The sequence below is a fragment of the Solanum verrucosum genome, unplaced genomic scaffold, assembly GCF_900185275.1.
Source record: "Solanum verrucosum unplaced genomic scaffold, falcon-dt-bn FXZP01000012.1, whole genome shotgun sequence".
NCBI lineage: Eukaryota > Viridiplantae > Streptophyta > Magnoliopsida > Solanales > Solanaceae > Solanum > Solanum verrucosum.
The window spans coordinates 179,556-192,745 of record NW_026020063.1 but is presented as its reverse complement, the minus strand read 5'-3'; the positions used below and the strand labels follow the sequence as shown (position 1 = coordinate 192,745).

Sequence of the window (13,190 nt, the reverse complement as noted above, 5' to 3'; positions counted from 1 at the left end):
TACCAAAATTCCTCTCTAAATGATCTACGATGCTTTAATTTCCTATAGTAATATTAACATATATATCATATTTCCTTTTGAGCAAAAAGTAGTACTCTCTAGACAATCTTATATAAGTACAATTCTTCAGAAAAATAAAATATTTAACTTCCATATCACCCACTAAAGAGAAAAGAAATTTCATTGATCTGAAATCATAGTAGCTTTTAGAGTGCTTACTATTGAATTTGTTGCAAGTAAATGAAAAGTAGTTGTATTATGATATCATGTTCTATGTGCATATTCCCAAGTTATTATGAACACAAAGAACTCATTTATGAAGACTTATAATGTCAACAAAACATTCTAATTTCTCGTTGCTTGTGATGATTGAGATGTTGCTACCATTTGAGCCAAGATGCTAGTCTATTGTACAACCGTGTGTTGTGAAGTGTATTGATCAGAGAGGCCAAACTCTGAAAATTTTGGTTCAACATGTACAAACTAACCTAGTAATGATCTTTTTTCAAGAGTTTCCTTCAATATCTCGAAGAATTTACGCATAATTAGATGTGATGTTTCCCATGAGGAAATCGGAAGATACTCCATCTACAAAAGAAACAAACATATTATGAGGTAAGCATGCTCATAATGGAAACTGCTTAAAATTAGTGCAGTACTTACCATAGCTATGTTTTAAAAAAAAGGCTTAATCACATAAAAAGCTTTAACCGAAAATAAATCTCTAAAAGTATTTCATACCTTCATTACTGTAACACCCCGTATCTGAAAACAGACCTAATGCAGAATTTCCAGAAGTTGCAGGTGCAACCCACGAACCGTAGGGTGACCTACGACCCGTGCCGATTGTCCATGGTTCACACCTGAAAGCCCTCCCCAGACTTAGCCAAAAAATCCCTCTAAGGGTCGACCCACGATCGGACCCACGGACCGTGGTCCGCGTCCGTGGATCAGACCCCCAAGAACCAGCTTCCGGTCATGACTGACGGTTGACCAGCACGGACCGTCAGTCGATCGACGGTCTGTCTGTCCCGTTCGTTGGTGACCCCGACATTAATTAAGTCAGGGGTCTTTTGGTTTTTTCCTTATGCATTGGACCCCTAAACTAAGTCGTTTAGACCCTAAACTACGTGGTTTTGGTTAGTTTTAGCCTAGAAACATAACTAGAACTTACCTAAGTCAAATCATTCATCAAACCTTAGAGAAATTAGAGCGTAATAGGAGAAGAAGGTCAAGAACCCTAGTTAAAGAACGCAACAAGGTTCCATCAGTTCCAGCCCCAAAATCAAAAAATTTCTTTGTGAATTTCGTCACCAGGTATGTGGGATTTCACTAGTGGGTTCCTTTCGCCTATTACGTCCCCAGATTTCAGTCAGATTCTTGATTCCCTTATTATCAACTAGACCTAGGGTTTCTAGAATTATAGTAGATTATTGTGAATTAGTTACTTAATGTTTCAAATTAGTTAATCATGGCTTTGAGCATGTTTTAGTATAGTTTCCTTCATAAATTCAGAAACCTAGCTATGTAGTTCTTTAGTTCATGAATTACACTTGCTAGGTCAGCTATTTCAGATAATTCAGATATTTTCATACATATATGCCTCAGTTTCGAATGTGTCATTATCAATATATTAATGTTGCATTCTCAGATTTTGCATGTTAGTATTTTGAGCTATCCAGTAAGACAATATTTCAAATATAATGTGTTAAATTACTTAATCATATGGGAAGCTTAATACCGAGTGGACTAGGGTCAGACACCCTCAAGTCCTAGAACTACGTACCCCGTAGGTTATAAGTCCCCTCCGTGGGCATCATTTTAGTGATCACACCAGTATGCCTCTATACCTTTGGCCGGGTATATTGGGTCATCTCGATGGGGCGTATACATCGGACTCCACATTTAGCTCATGTGGTTTTAAGTCAGTTATTAGTAGCTCTCTTACAGTCCAGTTAGACTGTATTGCATTTGACCGTGTTATCAGTATAGTTCAGTATTTCAGTCTCAGCATGTTATAAACTTGGTCATTGCATTCAGTATTTCATGTTTAGTATTCTCAGTTGTATCATGCTTATCTCATGTCATTTTATAGATATATGTTTTGATTCAGTTATGTTATTGTTCAGTTTTACTCTATCATGCATGCTCAGTACCTTTCAAGTACTGACGCATACTCTGCACTACATTTTCTCATGATGTAGGTTCAGGTCCTCAACAGTCAGATCACGCATAGATCGATTCCCGATCTTCAGTTCAACAACATCAGTGGTGAGTCCTCATCCTTCGAGGGCTAGTGACATGATTCTTTTCTCGCTTTTAGTTTTAGTTTCAGTTCTGCTAGATCTAGCTGGGGCATGTCCCAACATTTCTAGTCTGTAGAGGCTTTATTTCATACATAGTTAGATTCAGCTATAGTGTTATAGTTTGACTTTTCACTTGTATTCAAACTTTTAGTTTTTCATATATTCAGATTTAGTATATGGGTATTCCCCATCATTTTATATTTCTATATTATTTAGCTTCCGCACAGTTTTATTGCTCAGTTTATCTTTAGTATGCTTATGATTATGCCAACAGGGTTAGCTTGGGGTCACCTGTGATCCTAGATCCCGTGTCCGCGTCCAGGGGGTAGCCTCGGGCATGACAAACTTGGTATCAAAGTGTTAGGTTTAAGAGTCCTAGGATGTCTAAAAAGCCGCACTAAGTAGAGTCTTTTTCATGGGTGCGAAGTGCACCACATCTAATGAAAAGGAGGCTGCAAACTGTTTTAGAAAAAACTTCAAATTACTTTGTTACTCTTATCGTGCGTAAGGTATGATCTAATTCCTCGTGCTAATCCTTTGTTATGCACTTTCAGATCATGCCTCCTTGTAGAGCTTACATAAGGAATGCGAATGCTAGGAATGCAAACGCAGCTCCTCAAGTCCCAGATCAGGAAGTTTTGAATGCTGAATTTCGGAACGCTATCTAATTGTTGGCTCAGAGTGTGACCAACCAGAACAACTAGCAGACTCCAGTTCCGACAAATGCTAATGTTGGGTCAGCTGCATCTAGAGTTCGGGTTTTTGTTAGGATAAATCCGCCTGAGTTCTTAGGATCGCAGATTGGTGAGGATCCCCAAAACTTCATTGATGAGGTCAAGAAGATCTTTGGAGTGATGAAGGTAACTGGAAATGATCGGGTTGAGTTGGCATCTTACCAACTTAAGGATGTAGCTCATATCTGGTATACTCAGTGGAAAGAATGCAGGGGTACAGATGCAGCTCCTATCACTTGGGATTGCTTTAGTGAGACCTTTCTGGACAGGTTCTTCCCAAGAGAGTTAAGGGAGGCAAAAGCTCAGGAGTTTATGAGTTAAGGCATGGTTCTATGACAGTCCAAGAGTATGGACTCAGGTTAACCCAACTCTCTAGGTTTGCTCCTCACATGGTTGCTGATTCCAGGGCTCAAATGAACAAGTTCATGTATGGGGTATCCGATTTACTGAAAACATGGTGTAGAAATGCTATGTTGCTGTGAGATACGAACATCTCTAGGCTAATGACTCATGCTCAGCAGGTTGATGGTGATAAGCTTAGGGAACAAGCCAAGGAGAATAAGAAGTCTAGGACTGGGAACTATGAGTATTCTCCACAGAAATTGGGTGGTGGAAATCGCTCGCAGGGTCACTAGAAGTCTTCAACTCTAGCACCTTCATCAGCTAGTGTTCCATCCTTCAAGTTCCGTAATGATAAAAAAGGTAGGGCATCAGGCTCTAAGACTCAAGGTAGTATTTCAGGCACCAGAACCTACCCAACTTGTCCAAAGTGTGGTAAGAAACATCCGAGCGAGTGACTTGCAGGAAATGAAGGATGTTTTGGGTGTGGTTAGTCTGGTCATAGGTTAAACGATTGTCCTTCTAAATAGGGTCAAGGAGGTAACAATGGTAGAGCTCAGTCCACAACTTCAGCAGCACCAGCAGGTCGCCCGACTCAACAGGGTAATGCATGTGGTACAATTGGTGGTCAGCGCCAAAAGAGGTTGTATGCTCTCTAGGCTCGCCAGGATCAGGAAGATTCTCATGATGTAGTCACTGGTACGTGATGAGTCTTTGAACTTGATGTTTATGCATTGTTAGATCTAGGGGCTACTATTTCCTTTGTAACTCCTTGTATAGCAGTCAACTTCAATGTTATTAAAGAAACTCTCTCAGAACCCTTCTCGGTCTCTACTCCAGTTAGTGACCCAGTTATAGTTAGACGGGTATACATAAATTGCTCTGTCACAATTTCCCAGAAAGTCACCTCAGTAGATCTTTTAGAGTTAGAAATGGTAAACTTTGATATCATTCTAGGAATGGATTGGTTACATTTCTGTTATACCTACGTCGATTGTAGAACTAGGATTGTTCGTTTTTAGTTTCCCGATGAACCAATCGTAGAATGGAAGGGTAGTAGCTTAGCGCCTATGAGTCGATTCATTTCTTACCTTAAGGCCAGAAAGATGATTTATAAGGGTTATCTCTATCATCTAGTTCGAGTAAAGGATTCTAGCTCTGAAACCCCAACTTTTGAGTCAGTCCGAGTAGTCAATGAGTTCCCAGAAGTGTTTCCAGAAGATATTCCCGGAGTTCCTCCCATAAGGGAAATCAACTTTGGAATTGATCTCCTTCCAAATACCTAGCCTGTTTCTATTCTTTCTTACAGAATGGCTACAACTGAGCTTAAGGAATTGAAAGAGCAGTTGAAAGACCTTCTAGATAATGGCTTCATCAGACCCAATATTTCCCTTTGTGGTGCACCAGTGTTGTTCGTTAAGAAGAGAGATGGTTCTCTCAGAATGTGCATTGACTATAGGCAGTTGAACAAGGTCACAATCAAGAATAAGTACCCCATCCCCATGATTGATGACTTATTTGACCAACTTCAAGGTGCTAGTCATTTCTTAAAGATAGACCTCAGATGTGGTTATCATCAACTCAGAATCAGAGATAGTGACATTTCGAAGATAGCCTTCAGAACTCGATATGGTCATAATGAATTTGTAGTTATGTCATTTGGAGTAACCAATGCTCCTGCAACTTTCATGGATTTGATGAATAGAGTGTTCAAGCAGTATTTGGACTTGTTCGTTATCGTCTTTATTGATGATATACTCATTTACTCTAGGAATGAGGAAGAACATGCGAATCATTTGAGGGTTGTTCTACAAACTCTCAAAGATCACCAGTTATTCGCTAAGTTTAGCAAATGTGAGTTTTGGTTGCAGTCAGTTGCTTTCCTTGGGCATATTGTGTCTAGTGAAGGGATCCGAGTGGATTCTCAGAAGATAGACTCGGTGAAACAATGACCCAGACCAACCTCTCCTACAGATATCAAAAGTTTCTTAGGTTTGTGATGCTTATCGTGACTAATGACACAACTTCCAATGTAAGTGTCTATGATTGATGATAATATAGTAACCCAACCGAGGGTTGGGGTTGTATCCCAAGGGAGCGGTTTTGAGAATTAGTAGCAAACTAGAATTTAGTTCTAACTTGTCATAGCTAAAGACATTAACGATTAAAAACATAATAAATTAAAGGGGGTGACACAAAAGTGTCAAATATCGATTTGGGGGTTTTGTCACAAGTATAGCAAAAACAGTAAAAATAACAAAGAAATCTATGAATGAGAGGGGAATTCTTGGGATGTGATTGGAACATGGGATAAACAAGATTGTTGGGTACATGATTTTGATAGAAAACTTATAGAGTAATTTTGACTAGGCTAAGCTTTAAACGGAAATAAGCTTTCTCGCGAGCAACTTACCCCATTTCAAATGGGTTCCTCTCGGACACCCACTTGTCGCATGAATACCAGCCTACGCCTTACCACACTCACTCTCTCAAGCTGAGTGTTAGGATATGGGACTAGGGTTCACTCTCTCGAGCAGAACCTCATGTCGACCCACTTCTTAGGCCATCAATTTAGTAGTCTTGGTTTCACGACTTCTCTTTCGAGCAAGCCGAAAACACATGAGTAAACTTGTATTTGCAACTACAAATCCATTAGATTCATCCACAACTACTAAGCAAAATCAAAATTAAACTACATTTAAACTATCAACAAGCAAGACCCAACAACTAATCTAACCCATATTCACAAAATCACACCCCAAGAATTGGGGTTATTAGCCACACAACATAAGATAGAAATTTATACCTAAATGATGTTGCATTCAAATGGATATTAAGATTTAAGTCTTGTTACATGCCAGGAATGAAGAATCCAAGAGACCCAAGTCCAAATCCTTGGAGATAAAATCCTCTTCTTCTTCAAGTCTTCAAAACCCTCTCAAACTCAGAGCAAAAGTATGAAAAACTAATATTCTCTATGAAAATTATAATAATTGTTTCACTCTTAAAACTACAACTCCAACTAGTGTTTATAGCTTTCACAGATTTGTGCTGCAGCGGATCATTCGGTGTCGTTAGTCTGAATCGTCGATCAACTCGGTGATTTAACCTTTGGTGTAGTTCATCGCCATCTTGAACCAGCCTTCAGCATCGTCGTGCTCTGGGTCATTGGGAGACATGGTATTGCTTCGCGGAACTTCTCGGCGATGCGCCGACTGCTTCTTTTTTCCGCCGACTTGATTCTTTCCTTCAAGGCTCAGCACACTAGAATAAAAGGTGAAGTAAGACCCTTCGGCGACTCGCCAAGTGAACTCAGCGATCCTTATGCCTTCATTTTTTCGTTCTTTTCAACCTTTTCGTTCCTTTTTGCGACATAGTGTCCATGCTTTCCTTCAAACATCAAATACCTAAAACTTAAGGGTTTTCATCAGATATTGAGATAAAATAAGCATTTGAGGACACAATTTCTATTAAAATATAGCCCTAAATGAGTCCAATTTGTGGACTTATCAACACCCCCAACTTAAATTTTTGCTTGTCCTCAAGCAAACTCAAGTTCAGCCGTTCAAAAAGGGTGTCTCGAATAGTGCTACACAAGACTCAATCATAGATGCACACAACAAGACTCAATTTACTTGTGCAAAGATCAATTGTGTACTCAAAGATTCAAGTTTTGACACACTATTACCAAAGATTCTCAAGCTCGCAATACTTGCTTCAAATGCAAGTTCAAGCTCAATAAAAGCCTTCGAATGCCCTCACACAAATGATGATTCCATTTTCACACGCAAAGGTATAATCAATATAACGTTCAGGAATCAGATACAACACTCACACTCATAAAGATGAACGCAATGCATGCTTTCACCCATAGGTTTGTCCGTATTTTCCAATCAACATTTGTTTTGACTTTCTCAAGATCACTAAGGTCTTAACAAGGCTTGTAACGGAGCTGAGTGTAAAGGTATGGTCATTTAGGCTCAGTGACTTTTATCCTCATGAAATGTGGTGCTCTCAACACCTCCTTTCTTTTTCCTTCATCATTTTCATTAGTGCATCATAGGTTATTCTATTATTCACTTTCCATGGATTGTTTGGAAACCTTATCTCCTTTATACTTTATTCCACAACTTTCTTTTTCATTCTTTTTTTTTCTTTCTCTTTTCTCTTTTTTTCTTATATGGAGGGGTTCCATTTTTCTCAACACCATGGGTTAAAAGAGACTTTTCTTGCACTTCTTGACTTTCCCTTTTCTTTTTCACCACACCCCCAACTTAGGCCTTTGGCCTAAGTTGGCTATTCAATTAGCCACAATTCAAGAGGATTATAGGTAATGGATTAAGAATTGTCTAGTTTTCATCAAGTTTCTTCCAAAGAAGGGTAAGGCTCAAAGGGTGTTCAAGAAAGAATCACACGCTCACAAGGTAGGTCACAGAAAAGGTATATGTCAAATTGGTTCACACTCTTCGAAGTTGCCTGAGATCATATCAAGAGAAAGTCTTACTTAGTCAACCGGACAAACATGACAAATTCTAGGTGTTTTCATGCATGGTTCCAGGTAAGCTTATCACACAAGGCATCGACACTTAAGTCTAACAAGACTCCACACTTTTGCTAGTGTGCAACGGTCATCACAAGAGAATCGATTTGATAAATGGCTAATCACAACGAGATGCAAAGAGTTCACATATTATCTATGTAACTTCATTTGGCCTCATCGTAGCCGTACATTCATGTTCGTTCGATTAAGAGCACTATTCAAGTCATCGGTATTGATCGGGACCGAGACTTAAATTTTGCAAAAGAACAACCACATTCATCACACAAGAGGTGGCAAAAATTTTCAGACGAGTTAAAATCATTTTGAAATAAAATAAATAAAAGAAGGCATAAGCTCAATCATCCACAGAAAAGCAGTATTAACACAATTTTAAACAGAACAACCCAAAATACATCAACAAAACACGAACACGAGTAGCACATAAAGGTGGGCCTCACCCCACCACAATTAAAAAGCATTTGTCCTCAGATGCACATGACAAAATATCCAAAATGAAAATTAAAGAAAGACAGAGAGGGAGGTAAAGAAGAGATCCTGGCTAAGCAGTCGCTCCATCTGTCCAGGCATTAGTGCCCGGAGTGTTGTCATTTTGCTTCTGGTTCTCTTTTTCTTTTTGCTCTGATGCAGCTTCTGCAGCGATATTAGCCTCGATCTTATTGTCCAACTCGTGAGCTGCCATAAAGACGTGTATCACATTGCTGAACCCTCGAGCCCATGAAGGGACATTAGGGTTGATGGGCATCCTCCTTCTCGAACTGGCTGTCTTTTTCTCGCGTCTTGCAGTTCTTCTGAACTTTTGTGCTCTTATGTGTCTGGGTGGCATGTTTCTTCCTGCAACTTTTGGTCTGGCCATGTCTGCGAAGTCTTGAGATAATGTTAGAGCATATTTGACAACCAAAACAAAGACATTCAGTTGCAGAAAATCTAGATAGTCCATTCGGTGTGCCGCCGAATACATTTGGCGAGCCATAGACAATCCGCCGAAGGTCACGGTGCAGAATGAGTTAGGGATGCAGACAAAGGGCGAATAATAAGACTTCGGCGAGTCGTCGAGTGCTCTTGGCGACCTCATACTTCTCGCTGAAAGTTACAGACGCCACAACAAATAAAACATGATAATAAGGGAGAGATAAGGTAATTAGGCAAACCGTAAAATAGTTCGACGAGCTCGTCACAGCTCGCCAAATGACCCAACGTGTCTACTTTTAACCCAACTTCTCAAAATCAGCCCCACAACCCCCAAAAACGCAATTTACGCACAAAAGGCACAAATTCGACCACGACCCATAACATATGAATACCACTCATCACACATTAATTCCACTCGATGCATTGGAGAAAAAGATTTCACAGTTTAGGCAATAAAGGCGGGGCCATCGAAGAAAAATCAGCACATAAACAATTAAGCCCAATCAGGGAGGTTCAACAGATTTCGACAAGCTTACAAGATTTGCAAATGAGTACAATTTTAACAAGATAGTTATGGGGTTCGGGACACTAACCTTTTGTGCTGATCAAATGGATATTGAGATGCTAGGAAGCACTGTAATCCGACTCCAAGCACAAATCAATCAACCAAAATACTCCAAGAATGCAAGTAATATAAAACTAGAGTGCATGTGTGAGTTTGGGAAGGTGAAAAAGTGAGGGAAAATGAAGGATTTCAAATTCTAGGACCTTTGGCAATTATAAACCGTCTAGTTCGCACCCATTTGGCGACATTAGTCGCACTCACCGATCCAATCGGAGACATGCCAAATGGTCATTTACCTCGCCGAGTCTTACAGGACCTTCAGTCAAAGTGAAGGTCTAAACGACGATTTTCATCGCAATCGCCAACCTGTTCGGCGATTCGCTGAATGGAACTATTAGCTCGCCAAACGCAATTTCCACACACTCTTTATACTTTAACCTGTTCATTCAACACACTATTATTTCTAAAACAACAATAAAGCAATAAAGGGTTTTGGGTTGCCTCCCAAATAACGCCTTAGTTAAAGTCATGGCACGATGCAGGTTAACACCTAAACTTCACTTTTGGGATTAGCCAAAACATCACTTGGCAACCCCCTGCTTTGTGGCGGATGGAGATGAGGCATCACATGACCTGTAAGGTTCTCGAGCAGCTAAATGTTTTTGGAATGAGAACCAATCATCTGTTTCATCACTTCGATTTTCTCATTCATCGCTTCCAGTACCCTATCATGCTCACTTACCTTGTTGAAAATAATTGAGAGCATCCTTCGACACATTTACCCTCATTGACCTTGGGCTTTCCTCGCTCATGAGAGGGGACATATCTGTCTTTCCTTTTGCATTGGACTTCAATCTCCGCTATCTTTTTGGCCAACTCATCCATTTAAGTCATCAACGCGGCCAACATGAAGTCCTTCTCTACTTCTTGGTTTGATTCAGCCGTGAGATCAAGCAGGTGGGCTGCTATCGTATAAGGCTGTTGTGTAATACCACCCGGAATGAGTTGGTCAGCCAATGCTTTGTTTTTGGGACTAATACTTATGTAGAAGTAGTCCAGGAGGACTATATTGGGAATTTCATGGGTGGGGGATTAAATCAGAAGCGATTTAAACTTTGCCCATGCTTCATGAATCCGTTCACCTTCTAATTTTTTGAAGGTTACAATGTGATCCCTGAACATCATTACTTCTAATGGAGGAAACTCCATTTGCTCACGAGTACTGCTTGACACTCTCACCTTCTTTGTTTCAAAGAACAAACAAGCAAAATACAAAACTAAAAATTAAGTAAGTGATCTACAACTATGAAGAACAAACAATTTACCAATGTAAGAATTCTCAAATAACAGCACTCCCCGGCAGCGACGCCATTTTGATGCTTATCGTGATCAATGACACAACTTTCAATGCAAGTGTCTACTATCAATGATAATATGGTAACCCAACTGACGGTTGGGCATATTGGGTCCTCTCGATGGGGAGTATACATCAGACTCCACATTTAGCTCATGTGATTTTATGTCGGTTACTATTACCTCCCTTACAATTCAGTCAGACTCTATTGCATTTGACCATGTTATCAGTATAGTTCAGTATTCAGTCTCAACGTGTTATAAACTTGGTCATTGCATTCAGTATTTCATGTTCAGTATTCTCAGTTGTATCATGCTTATCTCATGTCACTGTACATATATATGCTTTGTTTCAGTTATTTTTTTGTTCAATTTTACTCTATCCTGCATGCTCAGTACCTTTCAACTACTGACACATACTTTGCGCTACATCATCTCATGATGTAGGTTCAGGTCCTCATCAGTCAGATCACGCATAGATCGGTTCCCGGTCTTCAGTTTAGAAGCATCAGTGGTGAGTCCTCATCCTTCGAGGGCAAGTAACATGATTATTTTTTCGCTTTTAGTTTTAGTTTCAGTTTTGCTAGATCTAGCTGGGGCTTGTCCCAACATTTCTAATCAGTAGAGGCTTTATTTCAGACATAGTTAGATTCAGCTATAGTCTTAGAGTTTGACTTTTCACTTGTATTCAAACTCTCTGTTTTTCATATATTCAGATTTAGTATATGGGTATTCCCCATCATTTCAGATTTCTATATGATTTAGTTTCCACACAGTTTTATTGCTCAGTTTATCTTTAGTATGCTTATGATTATGCCAGCAGGGTTAGCTTGGGGTCACTCGTGATCCTAGGTCTCGTGTCCGCATCTAGGGGATAGCCTCGGGGCGTGACAAATACTATTCCTCTCAAGTTCTTAGAATTTATTGGAACAATTTTGCCTACTCGTAGTCGAAAGTCACCAAGTCGATATTGAAACCCCTGTATCAATCAAATATTTTAATGAGTGTTTATGAAGAAGAAGTAAGGTCTTTTCTAGAATTCCACAAATCAAAGCGAGGAAAATATAAAACAAAATATATTACAAGAATCATAGTAGAGAACATACAACATTCACCAACAATATATAATGCTTTTGCAATTGCAAGGAACAAGGTTGATCAGTTCAATGAATGGGTTCTCATTTGGAAAAGTACATTTGGTCAATGGTCAACCGATTGGATGACACAATTCTATAAGAATTGAAGCTTTATTTTATGATTGATTGGTGATTACATGAACTAACATGTAAGCCATTATCATCTCTAAGTTCTTCAATATTCACATTTTTATAAGGTAAATAGTAATATTAGAGTGGGAAGTTCTTTAATCTTCCTAAAGCAGAATAAACATAGATAATATCATTTGTAGACACTTAAATTTATAAAGCCATGACTATTGATAGTGCTACATAAGTATATCATCCTCCTACAATTAGAACAATAATTTGCAGATCTCAATAATACAAACCTCACAATTAAGTGCAACCTTCATTTTGTAAGACTGTAAGTTCTCCATTATCGTTTGCATTGATGACTCTGCTTCCACGATCAGTCGTTGCCTACTAAGTGCCATGTAAAACTTGTTGGGTTGTTCTTGAAGTGAAATACCCAAAAAGTTTTGGGGAAATTCTGACACATTTGCTTGTTCTAGTAAAAGAAGAAAAAATCAATCAACAATTAAATCGTGTATATGGCCACAAAAGTGCTCTTAAAATGACATGATGTGTAAGTTAGAAATGCGAGGTTGAAATAGGTTCACATGTGTACAATATAACAAGCCAAATTAACGTTTAAAGGAGTAGCTCAAAAATGTTACTGAGCAATCTTTGTTTATTGAAATGTTCTTGCTTGTGCTCCTCTATGACTATACCACTCTTCCAAAAAAGGTTGTCTTACAAAAAAGGACTAATCAATCAATTAACTATATAATGTTGGGTGATCGGATATACCAATCATCCTCTATCATTTTGATCTATTCTTGACCCAAATTATTTCAATACTACTTTGCTTTTATATAATTTATCTTACAGAAGTGAAAAATTTCCCAAATGCAAACTTTATAATGCATCCAGAGAAAAAAAAAAGATTATCCCTTTATTTTGTGTTTACAGACATATGATTTATTAAGTAATAAATACCTTTGAGTATGGGCTTATAGAAGGTAAAAGTATTTTTCCATCTTCCTTCTTTAACACCATTAATGCTCTCAACACATCGAGATACTTCTATCAGTATTTGATTGTTGACTGTTGTACCTGCATTTGGCTGCCAATGTGAAACCCTAACAAATAAAGTAACAAATTATACACTTAAACATACACACCAAAATCTTTCAAAAATGTTATGTTATAGTGAATACAAAGTCGTTACTATTTGATTGGCAT

At 38.8% G+C, this 13,190-nt stretch overlaps 1 pseudogene; it reads right to left on the bottom strand.

Moving 5' to 3' along the window:
* Positions 1 to 345: 345 nt before the first annotated feature.
* Positions 346 to 13,190, bottom strand: LOC125823514 (mediator of RNA polymerase II transcription subunit 20a-like; annotated as a pseudogene).